The following is an 18570-nucleotide window of genomic DNA, read 5'->3' as shown; positions in this document are numbered from 1 at the left end:
ATTAGAAAAGTACACTGCAGGACTAATGACTTTGGGGTCTCAAAGTGGCAGGAACATCAATTTAGTTCTCTGTGTGTTTAATATGAATATCCATATCTGGCAGCACTGCATTCGCAATAAATCAAATCATAAATTATGCATGATATATCAATATTTCTTATGACCCGAAACCAAGTCGAATGAAATTAGCTATGAACCTTTATCCAATAAGGTTCATCAAAATAAGTTAAAAAGAGGTTTTTGGGGTTTTTTTGGACCCCAAGAATTTGAAGCATTTCTGTGGTTTTTGGCAGTGGTGGGCCGTCAGGAAGGCCTTCTCTGCTATCCTAAACATAATCAGAATATAATTTTACAATATATATATTTTCCCACCAATATGTATTCAATTATTCCCCAGAGTAAGAGTTATACTCTTCATTTCATGGCTTTCCTCTTGGTTGCACTACTTCCAGCCCCAGGTTGAGATTTGGAGGGCTGGTGCTTGTAGCTTAAAGTGCATGGGAATGAAAATGATGTGTCAACCAATCAGCTTTAGAGTTGGCTCTTGTACGTCTGCTGCTGTTACACAGGAGCCAGCAGCAGGTGCATCACGTGCACGTCTTTTGATAGGATCACCAATATTGAGAGGCAGGTCCTATGGGCGGGGCTATGCAGAACCTCAGAACGAGGAAACAGAATTTGACAGACAAATTAATCTGCTTACTACTAAGCTGTTTTTTCAACCCACAATGGCGGAAGGAGGAAAAGATATAGATTTGGTCGAGGATATAATTATAACGCCTTTCTCAAGACGCTGCGAGTGTCTGGGCTCCAGAATGGTGATGACGCCCTGTTTCTAACAGCAAGTGCGCGACGGCCCCGCAACGGAGTGAGCAACGGAGTGAGCAACGGATTGAGCAACAGAGCGGGCAACGGCACGCACAGGGCAATGAAGCAGCACAATGAAAAGGTAAAGAAAAACAGGGACATATTGAACTTAGTTGAACTGTACTGTATTGTACTCTTCCCCTGCAATTCAAGGTGATGCAACGCCTGGTTGAACTGCGTTTCTGTCTAAATGGAGTGTCTAGAGCCACGGCATAATAATGATGGTAATAAGAGGTGGATTCATTCGGGTGGGACTGTGTAGGAGCTCACTGAAGGCCCAAGCCCCAGACCTACGGCCCGCCACTGGTTTTTGGTAACTTTTATTCTCTACTTTTTGATTGTTTGTTTGATGCAATTTGTTTTTTTAGTTTGGGGCAATATGAGGCATTTCGAGAAACATTTTCAGATATATAAAGTATTCAGAACAACAAAGCATTTTTGTTCACAGACAATGGCAATAAACCCTTTTCTGATTCTGATCACAGTTTAAGAATTTTTTTAAAAAGGACAACAAAATAAATAGTGTGGGGAAGACATGAAAAATTAGAATAACTCACAAACATGCGTGAAACAAATAGAAACAAAGGTATCTGAGAATTAAAAACAATTCTAACATGTTTGCATTCAATCCTTTAATATTACCAAGTGGTCTTATATTGCTGATATACTTGGATATAGATATAAACTATTCAGGACAGATCTAATTTTGAATCAACAATCGCTATTTCTCAAGGCAACAACTCTTATTGTTGGCCATCACCAGGATGAATAAATGGCAAATCGGGTCATTCTAATCAGCATGCACGTTGAATATATAAGCGTTCTGCAAAATCACTGTTCTGCTGCTACATTATCTGTTGGTATTCCTCAGAAGTACAGCTTGTTTACACTGTTCATTACAAGCAGAGCAAACCCCTATACATCTAGATCCTGATCTTCTGCTACAGCTCAGTCAAAGCGTTTGTCCCGGACGCACCTGGAATTAAAATAAAGCAGAACCATTAGTCTTCAAACCAACTCCTGCAGGCCCCAAAGACTTTTACAGAGAGACTTAAGAGTGAGCGAAACAACAAGCTAAACCTTTGTGGAGTGCAGCGGATAAACAGTAAGAGATGATTTGCAGGGGAATAAAAATGTGGCTCCATGTTTAAAAAGTAGACTTAATGAAGGTGGAGAGATCAAATTAGATGCTGTTCAGTGAGGTGGAACTATTGATAAAGTGTTTTTCTCGAAATAAATCATAACAACTAATGGGATTTGGAAAGGTTACGGTTTATTTGGGTAAATCAATCGAACAGAGTTTGCCATTTTGGAATAATTTGCACTTATTCACCTTCATAGTTTCAATACAATCAGTGGTAGGCAGATATTCTAGTAACTGCAACTTCCCTTGTTAGAAGTTGTGGTAACACTGTGAGTGAGAACTTGAGGAGCTAAAGGGTTCTGGTTTAAAATCTCACATAATTAAGGTGTTTCGTGAATTGAGATTGAGCCAGATTCTAGTTTATTTGGGCAATCGGCTCATCTAATCCTCAATTCTGTTCTGGATGACTGGCCTAGTCCAACTCAAACCAATCAACAAAACGCATGTAAATTGAGGTATCGTGTTTCCAGTCTCAATAATCCCAATGACACATCTGCAGAGGTTCGTGTTCCTATATCACACAAGGAGCAAACGGCGATTAGCCCATGTAGCACCGGAGCTTAATGTGTTTATTTGTGCTGTGGAGAGCAAATAACTTAAGAGCAATGCAGGTCCTTATGTCTGACAATCAAATTATCAAAGTCAGTGTTTCCTCTACCATTGAACTGGCAGGGTGCCGCACCAAAAGCACCCTCTGCCCTGTCAACAATGAATGCAGCACTACTCAACGGTTGTCTTGAACATATTTTCTCTCATGCTTTGCCTGCCTAATCCACTCCGTGAGTCTCTCTATTCTGGTCCGTGTTTTACAGGTGGTATTAAAATCAATATTAATGTTTGCTGGCAATGAGCATGATTTCACAGATGGCTTGAGTTGTGCATTGGTTCATGTAAAGTAGTTAGTGGCTATTATTGCATCAGGAGAAAATTATCTATGCATTTCTTTGTTTTCTTTTGAGTACTTGTACTTTAGACGTCGCACATGTTGTTGCTTCTCCGCTGTTAGAGAGTCATGAAAAACAGTGCATGAAATTTAAAATGAAAAGGGTTGATACTTCAAGAAGACAGAAGTTCTGGGCTTTGATCCTTATCAAGAGCTGTGAGTTGCTGTCACTTAAAAGCAGAGACAACTTTCCATAACAAACTTTTGTGGACATTTCCATCTGCTCTTCCTCGTCCACAAGCCTCTGCATCGGACAAGGCCTCAAAGCTTTCAAGAGCACAATCCTAAAATATAACACCCGGACAGTTTGGAATTAGGCTTGTTAAAACTGTCTGGAAGTATGCTAACGCTTAGTAGCATAGCCACACAATAATATTTTAGTTTAATGTATAATTTCTTTATACAGGGGAAAACCACATAAGAGAAACATGTATCATATTTGTACCCTGTTGAATACAGAAACACATGATATTCTGATGAAACGCAAATTAAAACATCCAATAAAACAATCAATACAATTAAGAAACTTCTTAAAACAAACAAATACGGAATGAAACAAATCATGTAAAACAAGACCTTGAGCAAGGTTCTGTGGGTTGTCTCTAACCAGTGCTTTGAATTCATTAAAAGGCATAAAATCATTTTGCTCTGTAAACTGGAAGCCTTTTTGCCTGCACCGTATTGATTCTGTGAGTCTAAAGTAAGAATGTCCTGAGATCTTAATTGACGAATACCTGATCTGATGTTTAGCAAACTTGTTAAATAATCAGGTAAAATCCTAGTGAGAGCTTTATAAATAAATAAAAGGCTGTGCTGTTCTCTTCTTGCATCCAATGATTGCCATTCCACTTTAGAGTATAATTCACAGTGGTGAGTTCTGTATCCTGTTGCTTTAGAATGTATATATATATATATATATATATATATATATATATATATATATATATATATATATATATATATATATATATATATATATATATATATATATATATATATATATGATATAAATATAATATCATCGTAATCCAGCACTGAGGGAAATGTAGCCTGAATTAACTGTTGTCTACAATTAAAAGGAAAAACACTTTTTATTTCTGAGAAGAATGACATCCGGCTTTAAAATTATTTGCCAGCTCTTATATGTGTTTGTTGAGAGTTTTTCATCCATCCAGTTGCAGATATTTGTAGTAGGGTACTTGTTCAATCACATTACCATAGAGCGTAAGAATAGATAAATAGCGCCTTTTGTAGAACAGCTTTCCTGGAATTTATTTAAATAAACAGTTTTGTAGAATGGAGTAAAAATTGTCTTGGATATTTTGAATCACTTGCAGCAGAAGGCACTCTAGCATCGCATTATCTGCAAGTGGATGCTAATATGTGTTGGTGTAGCGGGGCTCTCTTTCAAAAATAGGCAAAGTTGAATTTCAAGTGCTCAGGTGGATTTATTGCGCCAAACTCCAAAGTGCAAAAATCGTGAAAAACTGTACAAAAATATTTACAGTGAGGAACAATGTTCAAAAAACAAAAATACATATATTTACAGCGTTCAAACGTGGAGTTCAACTGGCTCCGTCACAGTTTGATTATGACCAATTGAGTTTATGTACATTTTAAATAGAAGTGGTCCAAGGACAGAGCCTTGGGGAACACTTTTGTTACAATAAGAAAATTCTGATTGAAAGTCATCAGCAGAAACAGCTTGAGCTCTATTTGTGAGGTAATCTGCAAACCATTTTTTTTGCATTCATATTGAACCCAAGAGCATCCAGATGATACAAGAGAATACAATGATCAACAGAATCAAAGGCCTTTGACAAATCAACAAAAACAGCAGCTCATTCATCATGATTTTCCAATTCAATAGCGAAATCACTTATAAATTTTGGTAGCAGTGATGTTAGTGCCCTGGACTAAAACTGAATATTTGGTTAAGAAAGCACACACCTGGCTCCTTACTAGCTAACGGTTTTGCAAGGCATGATGGTTTTGAAATTGGATGGAAATTATGAAAATATTTTTTCTGGCCTCCTTTATGCAAAGGGAGAACAAAAGCAGTTTTCCATAATAATGGAATACTTGGTACTTGAATTGTCAGATTCAAGCAAGTTAAACTAGCAATTACCAGTTGAAACAAACAGCTCAGCCTCAGTCTGCAGTGAAGTCTGTAAGTCCACTGGTCCCTCCTGACCACAGTCATACATTTCAGGACAAGTGGGGTCTTTGGGGATGTTACAGAAGAGGAATCCTTTGTTTTGAGACTTTTTGTTATTTTGTTAGCACAGCCCTAAAGTATGCGGCTTTCGTCCTCAAGATGGCCATAGCAACAAGTGTGTGACATCACTTCGGACCCATGAATATTGATTTGTTGTGGGCAGTTTCCATAGTTACAGTACCAGATCCTACATTGTATGGACACACAAACCAGGTTAAATGAAGTACAGTTCCGTAGAGCGGAGCGCTGGTGAATACTGCGCAAACATTGCAGCCCAACAAATCTATACTTACCTTATCAAAAGCTTTCACATAGTTACGGCCACCTATTTTCACATTCTGACATGAATTTCCAAAAGGAACTCTTTGTGAGGCCTGCGCTGATGTGCACTTAGCAGAAAATGGGACACTTTGGAAATGTGAGTGAAATATTGAACAAGATTGTACTGCCATCAGCGGTCTGACACAACAAACAGCGTCTCTTCTAAAGTGGACGGACAAATGGAGACTGAATCTGGAACATGCACAGACTGACTGGAAAAAAGGGGCTAAAATAAATAACTTTTGACTATTTTAATAATTGTTAGTCATTATCTAGACTATACAGACTATGCCAAAATGATAAACAATTTGTGATCATAATCTGTAATACACTTGGTCACTAATCTCTAGAGAAGAATTTAGTATTGTGGTTAGAGATGTATTTTATCCCCTTATACAATAAAACATTGCAGTTGATGTTCAGAAATACACAGGATTTTTGCATAATTTTATCAATAAAAAGGTCACCGAACCAAACCTAAAATTTGCTCATTTTCCATTTTGTGCAGGAGTACATATCGACGTTTTAGTTGAGGTTTAATTATCAGACAAATTTGAAATGTCTATTAAATCACAAAAGTACAGAAAGCTCTAACATATTTTTTTTTTTAATCAGCTCTCTTTGTAGCATTTTTTTTTTCTTTTTAACTATAAACGGTAAACTTGATTTTGAAATTTTGCATGTATTCAAAACAATGCTGTGCAATTAATCGAATTTCAATTACGATTATTGCACCCGACGATTACAAATATGGCGTAACCTTTTGGACCTTTTGGAGTTCTCTACAAACTGCTTCATGTCACTCATTTGAAAAGCAGCTTTAAAACAATCTAACTAGACAAATAGAAAAAAATGACATTTGGAAATTGACACATTTGACAGAATTTGGACTAAACGGGACGCATACAAAGGACAGCCTGAACCATAATTGTATTCATATTTTATGATTGTGTACCTTTTGTGTTTATATTTTCATTAATAATAATAAAAATCCTCTCTAACCTCGCTCAAACATTTCTAAACTAACTACCTCATGCTGTATCCACGCAGAGGACAGAGGAGTGTGGGCTTATTGTCCTCATTAAGTTTGTCATCGGCTCTATTAATAGCATGAAGCGATGCTAACAGAGCTAAGCTGGACAGGAGCTGCTTTGAACCAGTCACTGTCACATGAAAACAATCCGCAAATAAAAACCATCAATGTCACTTGGGCAAGAGTCGCACACAGATCAAATGCTTTTAACCAGGGCTCTGGTTAACAAAAGGCCAAAAGAAATCACAGACGGGTTAAACAACTTAAATACACGTTTAGATGACGTTTAGTGTGCAGATTAGCGGAAAGGCAGTGGAAATACTTTATTAAAATGTTTTAATAAACACAGGAGCAGGCCTAAGTACATTATACACAGAAAAAGGGTATATTTAATTGGCTGCTCCAAATCTCCAGCGCTCCCTGTTCCCAAAGGAGACGCTAACTGGAGCTGGCTTTCTCTCTGCTCAATAACAAGCAGAAAAACTCATTCCTAAACTCTATATATACACGCCACAAATCTTTGAAATGATATGATTGATGAGCTGAATCAAACTAGCCATGAAACTAAATAAATAAGATGACAGTTCAAATCAGCATTACGGTCGAAGCGTCACTTTCCCATCTGTAGAGCACTCTGCGACTCACTCTGACAGCTGAATATAGCTCGCCTGATAAAAAGGTGTATTGAAGACAGGAGCCACCGATTTCCAATGCTTTTCACTCACTTTGGCAGAAACAGGAGCTCTCAATTTCCACATTGTTTATCCCGGCCCCTCAGATCGCTAGCTGTGATATAGTTTGACACTTTTCGGTCTGCTTTACTTCGCGTTCAAAAGAAGCTGTGGAAAATACTGTACAGCCCATTAAAACTGAAAAGTAAAGCTATACGGTACCTTCGGTCAACAAGTGAAGGAAGGGACCGCTCTAAAACAACTGCGACGGGTCCATGAAGGCAACACAAAATGGCAAAATGTCAGTCAACACATAATATGCTACAAAACGGCTTTATTTTCTGGTCACTGTCGACCCCAAAAGAATTGTCCAAGATTGAAAATACTCCGCCTGTCAAAAAAAATCTAATATTTAGTTCTTACAAGTTTTAAATCAACTTGTAAGAAGACAACAATGCAGGACATATGTACACCAGAAAAAAGAGATGTCAGGATGTGAAATGTTAGTGTTACGATTAGTGTGAGAAAAAACATCACAATTTAACGATTATTCACGATTATTCCAGAGGCTGTGACCAAACGAAATCGTTCATTTTCTGTCATTGGTCTGACGTGTTACTGTTCCTCAACTTTGTGACCGGCTTCAGCAAACTGAACTTTCTTAAAGACAAAATAAAGTTAAATATGACAACAGCATTAAAAAAAAAAAAAAAAAGGTCATCTACATTTACGTCTTTCTTTGACTAAAATTGTCACGATTATTATTATTTTTGGTCATTACGATTATATTGTGACCTGAATAATCCCGATAAACCTAATAATCTTGACATCCCTAACCAGAAACATATTCAACAATGCTCAAAAGGAGTAATAATGCACCTTACCCCATAATGTCACCTCATCACCTTTAGCTTTAATTACAGCACACATTCACTGTTCACTGTAGCGTAGGGATGTCAAGATGATTGGGTTAATCGCCAAACGTGATTATTCAGGTTACAATATGATCAAAAATAATAAACTTGACAATTTTAAGTCTATTTGGTATACATAGTTCAAAAAGTTTACCTAAATGTAAAGAACGTTTTTAATCTGGCTGTTTTTGTCACATTTAACTTTATTTTTTCTGTCAGAAAGTTCAGTTTCGGCCACAAACTTGAAGAACAGTAGCATAAAATAATGTGGAAATGAAAGAAAATTAAAGATTTCACAGCCGTTTGGTCAGAGTCTCAGTAATAATCGTGAATAATCGTTAAATCGCGAGGTTTTTTCTCGATGCCGATGATTTGACCCTCCTCAAACTCACCGACATCTTCTCCATGACCACGGGATTCGTCAGTTATCCAGCAGGAGGAGAGGACCTGTCTTCCAGGCAGTGTGTGTATCGTTCTGTTCTGGGATTGTCATTGGCCTTTACACATGCTCTTCAGTATCTTTGCTTCGGTATCTCGAGGTAACAACACACTAATGAAAGCACGCCGTTGGAAAGAACGCAACGGAAATGCTGAGAACGAGTCTGCTGTTAATTTAAGTGGATTTAAAAATGGCACAAAAGACCTCCGAATCTCTACCCAGGAGGTCACAAATCTGGGAAATTGGAAATTGATTGTTTTCTGCGCCTCAGAGCGGAGAGGATTTACTAAACAGGACTCAAAAGTGTGAATGACTCTAAATACAACTCCAAGTATGTTTTCGATGCGGGTAAATAGCAAAAACTCTGATATATTACATTTGTGACGGTATGGTGACGACGTATCCAAGGATTTTGTTGATTTTATTTAAAACTATTTTCTTTTTCACTAGAACATAGAACAACAGAAGAGAGAGAGAAAAAAAAATACATTTTTTTTTAAATAAAGAAAAAAGATATACTAAAAAAATCATAAAAATGCTATAAAATTAAAATAAAATACTAAAAATGCATAAAAAATTGAAAAATCCACAAAGAGCAAGATGGACCTGGGAGAACATAAGTTAAAGGAGTAAAAGTTGAAAATAAGGGAGTGGCATCAAAGAGAGAAAAAAATAAGAGTTCAAATTACTAAATAATTGTCCCATTTTGTCCATTTTGTTAATTTGTCTATTTTAAAGTTGATCCTGAGGTTATTTTTTCCATTGTGTGTATGTCTGTTATTATATACCGTATTTTGCGCACGAAAAGGTGTCCATACATAAAGCGCACCGGACGATAAAGCGCCTAAGATAAACAAAACAGACGGATAAGTCAGAGTCAGTTGAGCTTTATGAAACGCGTTCAACTCATTCAGATCAACATTGTTCAATATAAAAACACACTCTGCTATCGCTAACAGACACGTTAGCATATCCAAATAAATTCTCAGTCAAGATCACTTGTAAACACGTAGAATACAAACACAGAACACACTCTGCAACCGCTAAAAGACACGTTAGCGTATTCACAACAACTCCCAGCCTCGTTCAGTTGCAACACGTAAAATACATCACAATACACTCCACTTTTTCAGTTCATTCCTCGTCATCAAATCCTTCAAAAGCGCCGAAGTACATCCTGCATAGCTATGACCAGACGTCCCGATTTACCTGGGACAGTCCCAATTGTTTACGTCCGGTGTCCCGGTTTAATGTCTGCTGGGGCGCATAATGGTAAAAGCAGCTAAAGCGCCGATAGTGCTCCGTGCTAAAATCTCTTTGGTCATGTGATCCCGCATCTCGGATCCATGCGGCAGTTCAGTGATGATTCCGGCCTTTTGATTCCCACAGTTGACTGATAATTTAGCCCGTAAGCGCATTTCTAATAATATAAGAGCCATCTTGGGCCAAGTTTCTTGGGGTCCTTCATTTACCGGTAGGTGTCTGCGTTGTGCCTGACTGAAAATGTTGTTTACGTTTTGACAAAGTGTCGCATGTGCCGCGTGCAGGTAGACTACTGTTCCCAGAATGCTTTGCACACATGTTGTTGTTACTTCCGGTTCCGGAGTACTGTAAATATAGGCGCGCATCGGCGTCTCGTGTCCCTAATCTTCTTTATACACCATGTACCACACAAAATATCTTCGCGGTCAGTAAGCACAACCAGAAATAAACCATATATTAAGCGCAACGGACTATTAAGCGCACGGACGGCTTTTGAGGACGTTAAAGACTTTTACGTGCGCTTTATAGTGCGGAAAATACCAGTCCAGTCCTTAAGCGTCGCAGCGGTTTGAGTTTTGTTGTTGCTGTTTTGAAAGAAAAAAATGTAAATAAACTTTAAAAATAAGGTTTAAAAGCCCGTCTTAAAAGTGAACAAATCCTGGCAGTTCTCATTGTTATTCTCACGCCTCGACAGTCATTAGTTTTTGTTTGTTTCATCACGGAGCCGCCGATAAGGAAGGAGTTATCCCACAGCAATTATCCAAAATCATTATTTAGATTTGTGCGCATATCGAGTCGACGCCTGCGCTCCCTTTGCCAAACCAAACACAGATATGGTATTTTAGGTGAATTATGCAGACGATAATTTGCATCCACTTGACGCTGCCTCTCTCGTCCGTCTGTAGTGTTTGTTGGATTCGGATAATTCAAAGCAAGAGAAGTCGTCGCGAGCACTTCAAATGAATTTGTCTGCTGACAGGGGAAACTTTAAAAGGAAAATATGATGCATTATAGAAAGGTGCGAAGCCTACCCACCTGGAACCTCACACAAACGCGGAGAGAGAAATATAATCTGGAAAAAGAATTGCAAAATGAAGTCTGTTTGATGAAAAGGATCCCGCAGAGTGAACGTTAAATGAAAGAGCAGATGAAAAGCGCTGAAGGAGTGCGTTTTGTATTGTATAAATTGCAGTAATCAACAGTGAAAATCCCAAAAATATGACAGTAACACTTTTTTATGGCCACATTTGATGACTCGTGGTAGAGTAGGTCAGTTCGGTGATTGACGGGTTAACCAATCAGAGAAGCACAGGGCATGTTTAAGTCGAAACAAACATGGCGGCTTAAGGGTACAAAAAAACTCTGCACTAAACTCTGTAAATCTGAGGTAAAAGAAGTTACAGAATTTGTAAATTGAAAAGTTACAAAGATATTGAAAAGAGATGTTTTCTGCATCAAAGAGAAGTGCTCATCCTAAAATTAGTTTTCACCTTTGATCAGGTGATAGTGTCGTAGTCTGGCAAAATTTGTATTGGTTGATTAATTACATAATCTTTTACCTATTGTTAGATATATAAGAAACAAAAACTATTCTTTTTTCTATGTTATATTTTATTTGAAAATAGATCAACAAAAACAACAACACGACAATAACAGGAGGGAAAAAAACACACACACACAAAACCCACAAAGCGTAAACTGGACCAGGTAAAACATGAGGCAAGTAAAGGAGTAAACGTAGAAAGTAATGAGTGTCATCGGAGAAAAATAAATACAACTAATTTTAAAAGAGGAATTAGAGCATATTCGTTCTGAATAATTGTCCCATTCTGTCCATTGTTTTTAAAATTTGTCTATTTTTAAGTTGAGCCCTGAGGTTATTTTTTCCATTCTACAAAAACTATTCTAATTAAGAAGACAAAATGAATATTCTTAATCTATTAGTTGACTGATTATTTGGGTGTCTTAAAAGACACAATTGAATAGCTTTACTGGTATTCACGCTAGTTTGATTAATCCCCTCCGACCGTCAAAAACACTCATTTTCTGACATTTTCTCGATCTGTGACGTGGCTCCAGGAATAATATTTGCTGTTTTTAACGCAATAAATCATCACCAGACTCCATCTGTTAATTTCTCCTGTCCAAACACAATCAGTACAACTGTGAGCGTTCTTGCAACTCCCTAAATGTGCCGTTGTTTTTTATGACCATGTTGTAAAATACAAAAACTCAACTTGTCCCATGGGAAGCAGCAAAGATCCAAATGTATTTTTGTTTTTTTTATAAACTTTGGTTTTGTATTGTTCAAAAACATGCTAAACTAAAAGTACTCCAGAGCATCATTTAAAGGATTTAGAACCACTATGGCAGAAAGTAGAATGCACATACTGAGTATCTTGAGATTTGGGTGTGAATTTTGAGTTTAATCTGTGTACTAGAAGTTTTCTGTATAAATAGACCTGTGATCGCCTATGGTCTTGATGTCTTATTAGTAGAGCTGGGTTTCGATTCAAATTTCAAGAATCGATTCGATTCGATTCGATTCCGATTTTTACGTTTCAAAATTGTTTTTTTTACGATTTTTTTAAGATTCCATCCGATTCAATCCGATTTTGATCTGATTTCCGATTCGATCAGATTTCGATTCGATCCGGGGGTTAATGTTATTAAAAATGAAAAATGTATTTGAACCGTTTCCTTCACTTCATGACTGTGTAGAGAAGCAACATATTAAAACTAGTATTATATCAATATTAAACAGCAACTCTTACAAGTATTGGTAGTTACTGATGGCTGGAAGACTGATGAAAAGGTTAAGGGTCAATCTACCTTCAAGAAAGATAATTCAGGACAATAAATGGAGGACATCATTGAGGTGACTACATCTGCAACAGTGGATTCCTACTGGGACACTAACCAGTGCATTATTATTATGCTTGAAAATAATTAAGAATTTACCCAAAAGCGGTTGCTACCAAAAGCATTTTTATTTTAAAACTGCTCACACACTTCCAGTACTGAAACTGGAAGTATAAAATGTAAACGTTGAGCATTTTTCAAATGTTTTTTAATTATTTATTTTTTTAAATTTAAAACAATTTTTAAAAGTTTTTTTTTTTAATTAAAAAAAAAAAAAAAATCGATCTTTGGACGTACGAATTGATAATCGGTCATTAATATGGGAATCGATTAAAAATCAGAAAATCAATTTTTTCAACACAGCTCTACTTATTTGTCAAATCTAATCAAATCTAATCAGATTCTTTATGTAGAGCCCAAACTGCAGTGTCACAAAGCAGGTTTTTCTCCCCGAGCTCATGAAAAGTTCAGGCTTCTTCTCACGGGACAATGACACCACTTACGCGGCCCGACTATGAGTCAGTGTATCGGGTTTCTGTCGGAGTTACACACAGCCGCTCTGAATAGTGCCAGGCTTTTTAATGTGCGTCATTTGAATCCATAGAGCAGACATGATGATACAGAACGCATTTGACAGCTACTCAGCGTGATAAGCGAGAGAGAGAGAGATGGAGGATGTAACTTACTCATCACGGCTCATGTTCTCCAGGCCTACGGGGAACGCACTGGGAAGCGGGCTAATTCAAAACCGTGACGAGGCCTCAATAAATAATACATAGAACTTAGACAATAGAGGCTAATCTCAGCAAACAAAATACTATATTCATAAGACCAAAGACCTCTTAGGGGTGGGTAGTATTGACAAAACGTATATCTCTATAGTTTTTTGGAGTATCCCGATAACGATAGTCAGACGATATTATGTCAATCTAATAGCAATGTGTTAAAACTAGGGCTGGGAATCACTGGGTCGCTCACGATTCGACGTGATACACGGCTCACGATACAATATTATCACGATTTTAAGATAATCGATATATTGGTCATAATATACTTCGATATATCACTATTTTTGAAAGAACCCACTACATTTTAACAACATTTTTCTTTGTTAAAACACGACTAAACCACAAACTTAAAATGAAACACGCCCATTTTAATCAAAACAGTCAAAATGTCAATTGTCAATTAATCAAAACAGTCAAAATGTCAATTGTTTTGTGTGAATAAGTTTCATTTTCTTTAAACAAGCAAAAAAATTGTAGGGCGGTCACAAAATTATTCAGGAAATTTTACCAAAAAGGACTCATAGCAATACATCGATACAGCAACCCACGATATCGATACTGTATCACCATAATTTATTCTCACGATATATCCATATTTTGATATTTTGGCTCACCTCTAGTTAAAACATGTCTTCAAACGTTTTGGTTGAGGTTTAATTATCAGAGAACTTTGTCAAGTCTACCAAATGAATCACAAAAGTCCAAACATATAATTCTATACCCTTATTTAAAAAATTTTCAGCTTGTTTTGTAGCATTTTTTTTTTTTACAATAAAAGATAGACGCAATATTAAAATGTTGTATATCTTCAAATCAACATTCACAATATTATGTCCACTAACCCTAACCCATGACAACAATTTCCTTATAAAAAGGTAAATAATTCACATTGCCACGCCTTGTCTCTTGACCTGATAACAGCACTACACAGACAATTTACGCACCAGTAACTTGTAATTTCAGCCAAATATGTTCTAATATCCAAACATCTTCAGTCTGTTTTGAATAGGGCAATCCATCCACCAATATATCTGTAATGGCTTTAGGCTTCTACCAAATCCGTAACATAAAAGACACATACTCACTTCATCAGGTGTTATGGGTGGGCAATAATTGACAAAAATAAATACCTCCTTTTTTTATTCATGACAATATTCAGATGATATATTAATGTCTTGGTTGAGGTTCAAGTATCACACAAAACATGATTGAAACAGAACCACAGAAGAGCAGATATATCACTTCCCTTTCTTTGGGAGACAAACGTTTCTCTTTTTGAGATCATTTTTAATAATCAAAACAACAATGGTAATATTATACATATCTGGTGGGATAGAACCTGTGGTAAATATTTATCATAGTTTTACTTCTGTTAGGTCACAGTTTTGTAAGAGATTTAAAAAAATAAGAGTTTAAAATCACAGGAAGTAGTGATGAAACAGAATCCCTCTGTGATGTCATCAATATGCGACTTGCAAATTGAAGAAACAGCAACATTAATTCAACAAACTAAGGTGTTATATAGTATTATTGTTTGTCAAATCATAACTTTGTTGTAATTTATATGGATTTTGGCTCTTGTTTGCAGTTTGGTTGCTACGTAACTGTAGTGGAATTAACTCTACCTATGTCATATTTAAGTACAATTATACACTTTACAAACATGGTAAAACTGGTGACAAATAGGCAAAATGTTTAGTAAAATCTGAAATATATTTGATTTCACTACTATTTGGTGAAACATGTAGTCTAACCTGTCATACAGACTTTATAGCCTAACTAAAGAAGGCCGAGACCTGCTTAAATACATAATTAACACTGTTTTAATAAAAAGCATCCAGAGGGCTACATAGAAGATGCTACATTACATTTGTATTATTTTTGTGTATGCTAATCATTTCTACCCTTGCACGTTTGCTCATCTGTGTTAGCAAGTTAGCAAAACACAATGTTAGCTGAAATGGCGCATCATAACACGAAATGCCTTAAGGAAGAAACTGTTTTTTTTTTCAAATTAGACGACTAAACGATCTCTGAGACATTTCCCAAATTAAACTGGCTGAGTCAGAAACACTCCCCATTCAGCTTTTGAATACATATCGCTTGAATTTGCACAGCGTGGCTTTAAGGCTCATTACAGACATTTAAATGCATGACACGGCGGAGGACCCGGTGCTTCTCTGCAGGTGCTTTTCACCACCGACGTTTCAAAGCTGCTTAATGTGCATACTAGGATAGGTTTTTAAGATTTTCACATATTTACTTTGAGTGTATTTATACCTGTTGTAAATATAAATGATAGTTTTACAACAATCAAGTAGCTATTTGTAAAGAAAAGTAGAAAAATATGTGGAAAATAACATCACATCATCGCTCCATCCCAAATGTATGCATAAATTACACAAAAGAAACTACTTTTTGACTCCTAAACAATAATTCAACAAAATAAATGTGCTCTCATATATTTTTATTTGTCAAACTTGACCCAGTGGTTGCAAATTAATTTCCTTGTGTGATGTCATCAATTACAAACAGGAAGTACAATAGGACACGTAAAAAATTAGCTATTCTGTGATAAATTTTTTAATGTATTTTTTGCAAAATTTTAAATAGATTTATCTTAACTCCGTTTTAGTTCAGTGAGTTGTCTGACCCGTCATAGAAACACACACCAAAGACATTAACAACACTTTATGGAGGATATACTATATAAAAGCCAAGTCAAAACCAGGAATAAAGTATGATTTGACCACCAGATCTTAAAACAGTAGCCTAACGATCATTAAACTCGTTCATTGGACCGAAGTTTTTATATCTACAGCCTATACAGTATGTTTAATTCCCAAAATGTGGCTAAATGTGAAATGTTATGACCATTTCAGTAAGATCTAAATACTTAACGAGTTATATATACAACAACAAAAAACCTCTGTAATTGTTTTCTATCTTGAAATGAAGTAATTTTTCTGACAAACACCCCATCATATGTGCAACGTGGGCCATTTATTACACACAAAATACCTTCTTTTGATGATGAAGAGCTTGCAACACATTTTCTTACACGTAACTTTATGTTAGTTAGACGTTTTTTTTTTCTTCAAATAGATACATCCACCTGCAGGACTAAGGACTAAATTCATAAAACAACGTAAATTTCCTGTCATTTCTTAACTTTTAAGAGCCTCAAACTCAACAAAAGCCACTAACAAACCTACATACGTACAATTTAAAAGTTCTTACCAGTAAAATGAATGGTTAAACTCTCCTCAACAGCAGCGCATCCGCAACAACAACAAAAAACCCGAGTACAATCCAACTTGTTGCAGCTCCTCCGCGTCGCGATCCGAACCGGGAACAGCGCGACTCTCTCGGTCTCAAACCCGAGGAACAGCGCGACTCTCTCGGTCTCAAACCCTGGCCCTTTCCCCTCCTCCTCCTCCTCTTCCTCTCTCCGTTTGCCTCCCAAAAAAACCCACACGAAACACGAGAGTTTTCTTTTGTCGAGGCCCCGGGGCCACAGGTGTTCGCTTCACGCGCAGGTGACACGCGGAGCCTCTGTCTTTCCCCCGCCCGCGAGCGCCTCCTCCCCGCAGAGACGAGCGCAGAGCCGCCGCCGGAGAGTCAAAGACCGTGAGGTGCCAACGCCCGTAAAAGTGTCACTCTCCCCGGGATGAACTGTGGTGTTCGGGCCGTTGGGGCTTTGATGGAACACGCCCAGGAGGAAAAGGGGATTATTTTCTTTGGCGTTCAAAAGCTCAAATGGTTTCCAAATGTACCGGTAGGTTTAGCCACAAGAGGGCGCCATTTTACTTAATAATGGGTTACTTCTTTATTGAATGAATGGAGGTGTAAGTTAGTAACATGCTAAACACATGCATAGGCTACTGGACACTTTTTCATAGATTATTTAATATTATACATGTGTGTTGTTGTTTTTGTCCAGCAAAGTGACCCAATTTATAACCCAATATGTATAACCCAATATTTTCTTGTTTTATTTAGTGATGTTGATGTCAAAAATCATCCCACAATAATAGTCTTGAGCATTTAAAATGTAGGTCTATTAAATAGGTTGTCAAAGTTATTGAAAATCAGATACTAAAGCTAGTTTCGATAACAAACATAAAACAGGACAAACTTTGGTTTCAGAATGATGCTTTATCATAAGTATTGCAGGGTAATAACAAAGATTTATTTTTTATTCTTTTATGTTTGCACAAAATGTCAAGCTTTTGGCAATAAAAAGGGTATTTTAATTGTCATTTTGCAGTAAAAGATTATTATCAAGTATCGAGCATATTCCTTAGTATTGAAATCAAGTTTGAAATGTTAGTATCGTTAACACACTAAAAACAATTTATATTCAAATATCACCTTCTATTAAAATCTGAATCCGTTTGATGAGCTTGTGTAGGCGTACCCCTGGTTGGGAAACACTAGACTCTGGTTGTAATGACCAAAAAAAAGACATTGTATTTCTAAAATGGCTGCATTAGTCTACTCTCCATTGGTTAATCAGCCTTAACAGACGTGTGTGTAAACTTTATTGGCTGTCACTGTCCCAGAACGGTCAGCTAATAAAAACCTCATTAAAACTACGACAACATGAACCTATTTGCATTTTAGTTCATTCAGTGCAGACCTTTAAATATATGATCGCTTTCCATTATACGCTCAAGCCTAATATTAATTTTAGCCTAATGATAATGAATGTTATGCTGATTTTCCAACAACTTAAAAAAGCACAAAAAACTGTACAATTTTATTATATAGTAGATAACAGGATATTTGTTTTAATTATTCTGTAGTTAACTGTCCCAATAAATTAATATCAATTTTAGCCAAATGATAATGAACGTTATGCTCATTTTCCAACAACCAATAATAACGGCTCAAAGTAAAAAATGCGAAAAATGTCCAACAGAGACACATTTTGAGGTTTATTTTATAATTTAGAACATATAAAGGCTTATATTAACTATTTGTATTATTCCGTAGTTACTGTCCCAATATATTAAGAGTTTTGCATGACTTTTTGACAGAAACATAATGTAGCAAATTGCTTTATACAATGCAATATATGTAATGTAAAATAAGACAAAATCAG

General features: G+C 36.5%; 1 protein-coding gene across 1 annotated transcript in view; it reads right to left on the bottom strand.

Annotated features, from left to right (window-relative positions):
• LOC140366996 (protein turtle homolog A-like) overlaps positions 1 to 16792 on the bottom strand; it is a 151549-nt gene extending 134757 nt beyond the window's left edge. The window contains exon 1 of the mRNA XM_072453274.1: positions 16704 to 16792. The gene's annotated coding sequence lies outside the window, so the exon portion shown is untranslated. The remainder of the gene's footprint in view (positions 1 to 16703) is intronic.
• Between the last annotated feature and the right edge of the window lie 1778 nt (positions 16793 to 18570).

This window comes from Eucyclogobius newberryi, unplaced genomic scaffold (assembly GCF_026437365.1).
Source record: "Eucyclogobius newberryi isolate DKJ021-1_F unplaced genomic scaffold, fEucNew1.0.hap1 SCAF_2, whole genome shotgun sequence".
NCBI lineage: Eukaryota > Metazoa > Chordata > Actinopteri > Gobiiformes > Gobiidae > Eucyclogobius > Eucyclogobius newberryi.
The sequence above is the reverse complement of the archived record's forward strand: the minus strand, read 5'-3'. Positions and strand labels throughout refer to the sequence as shown.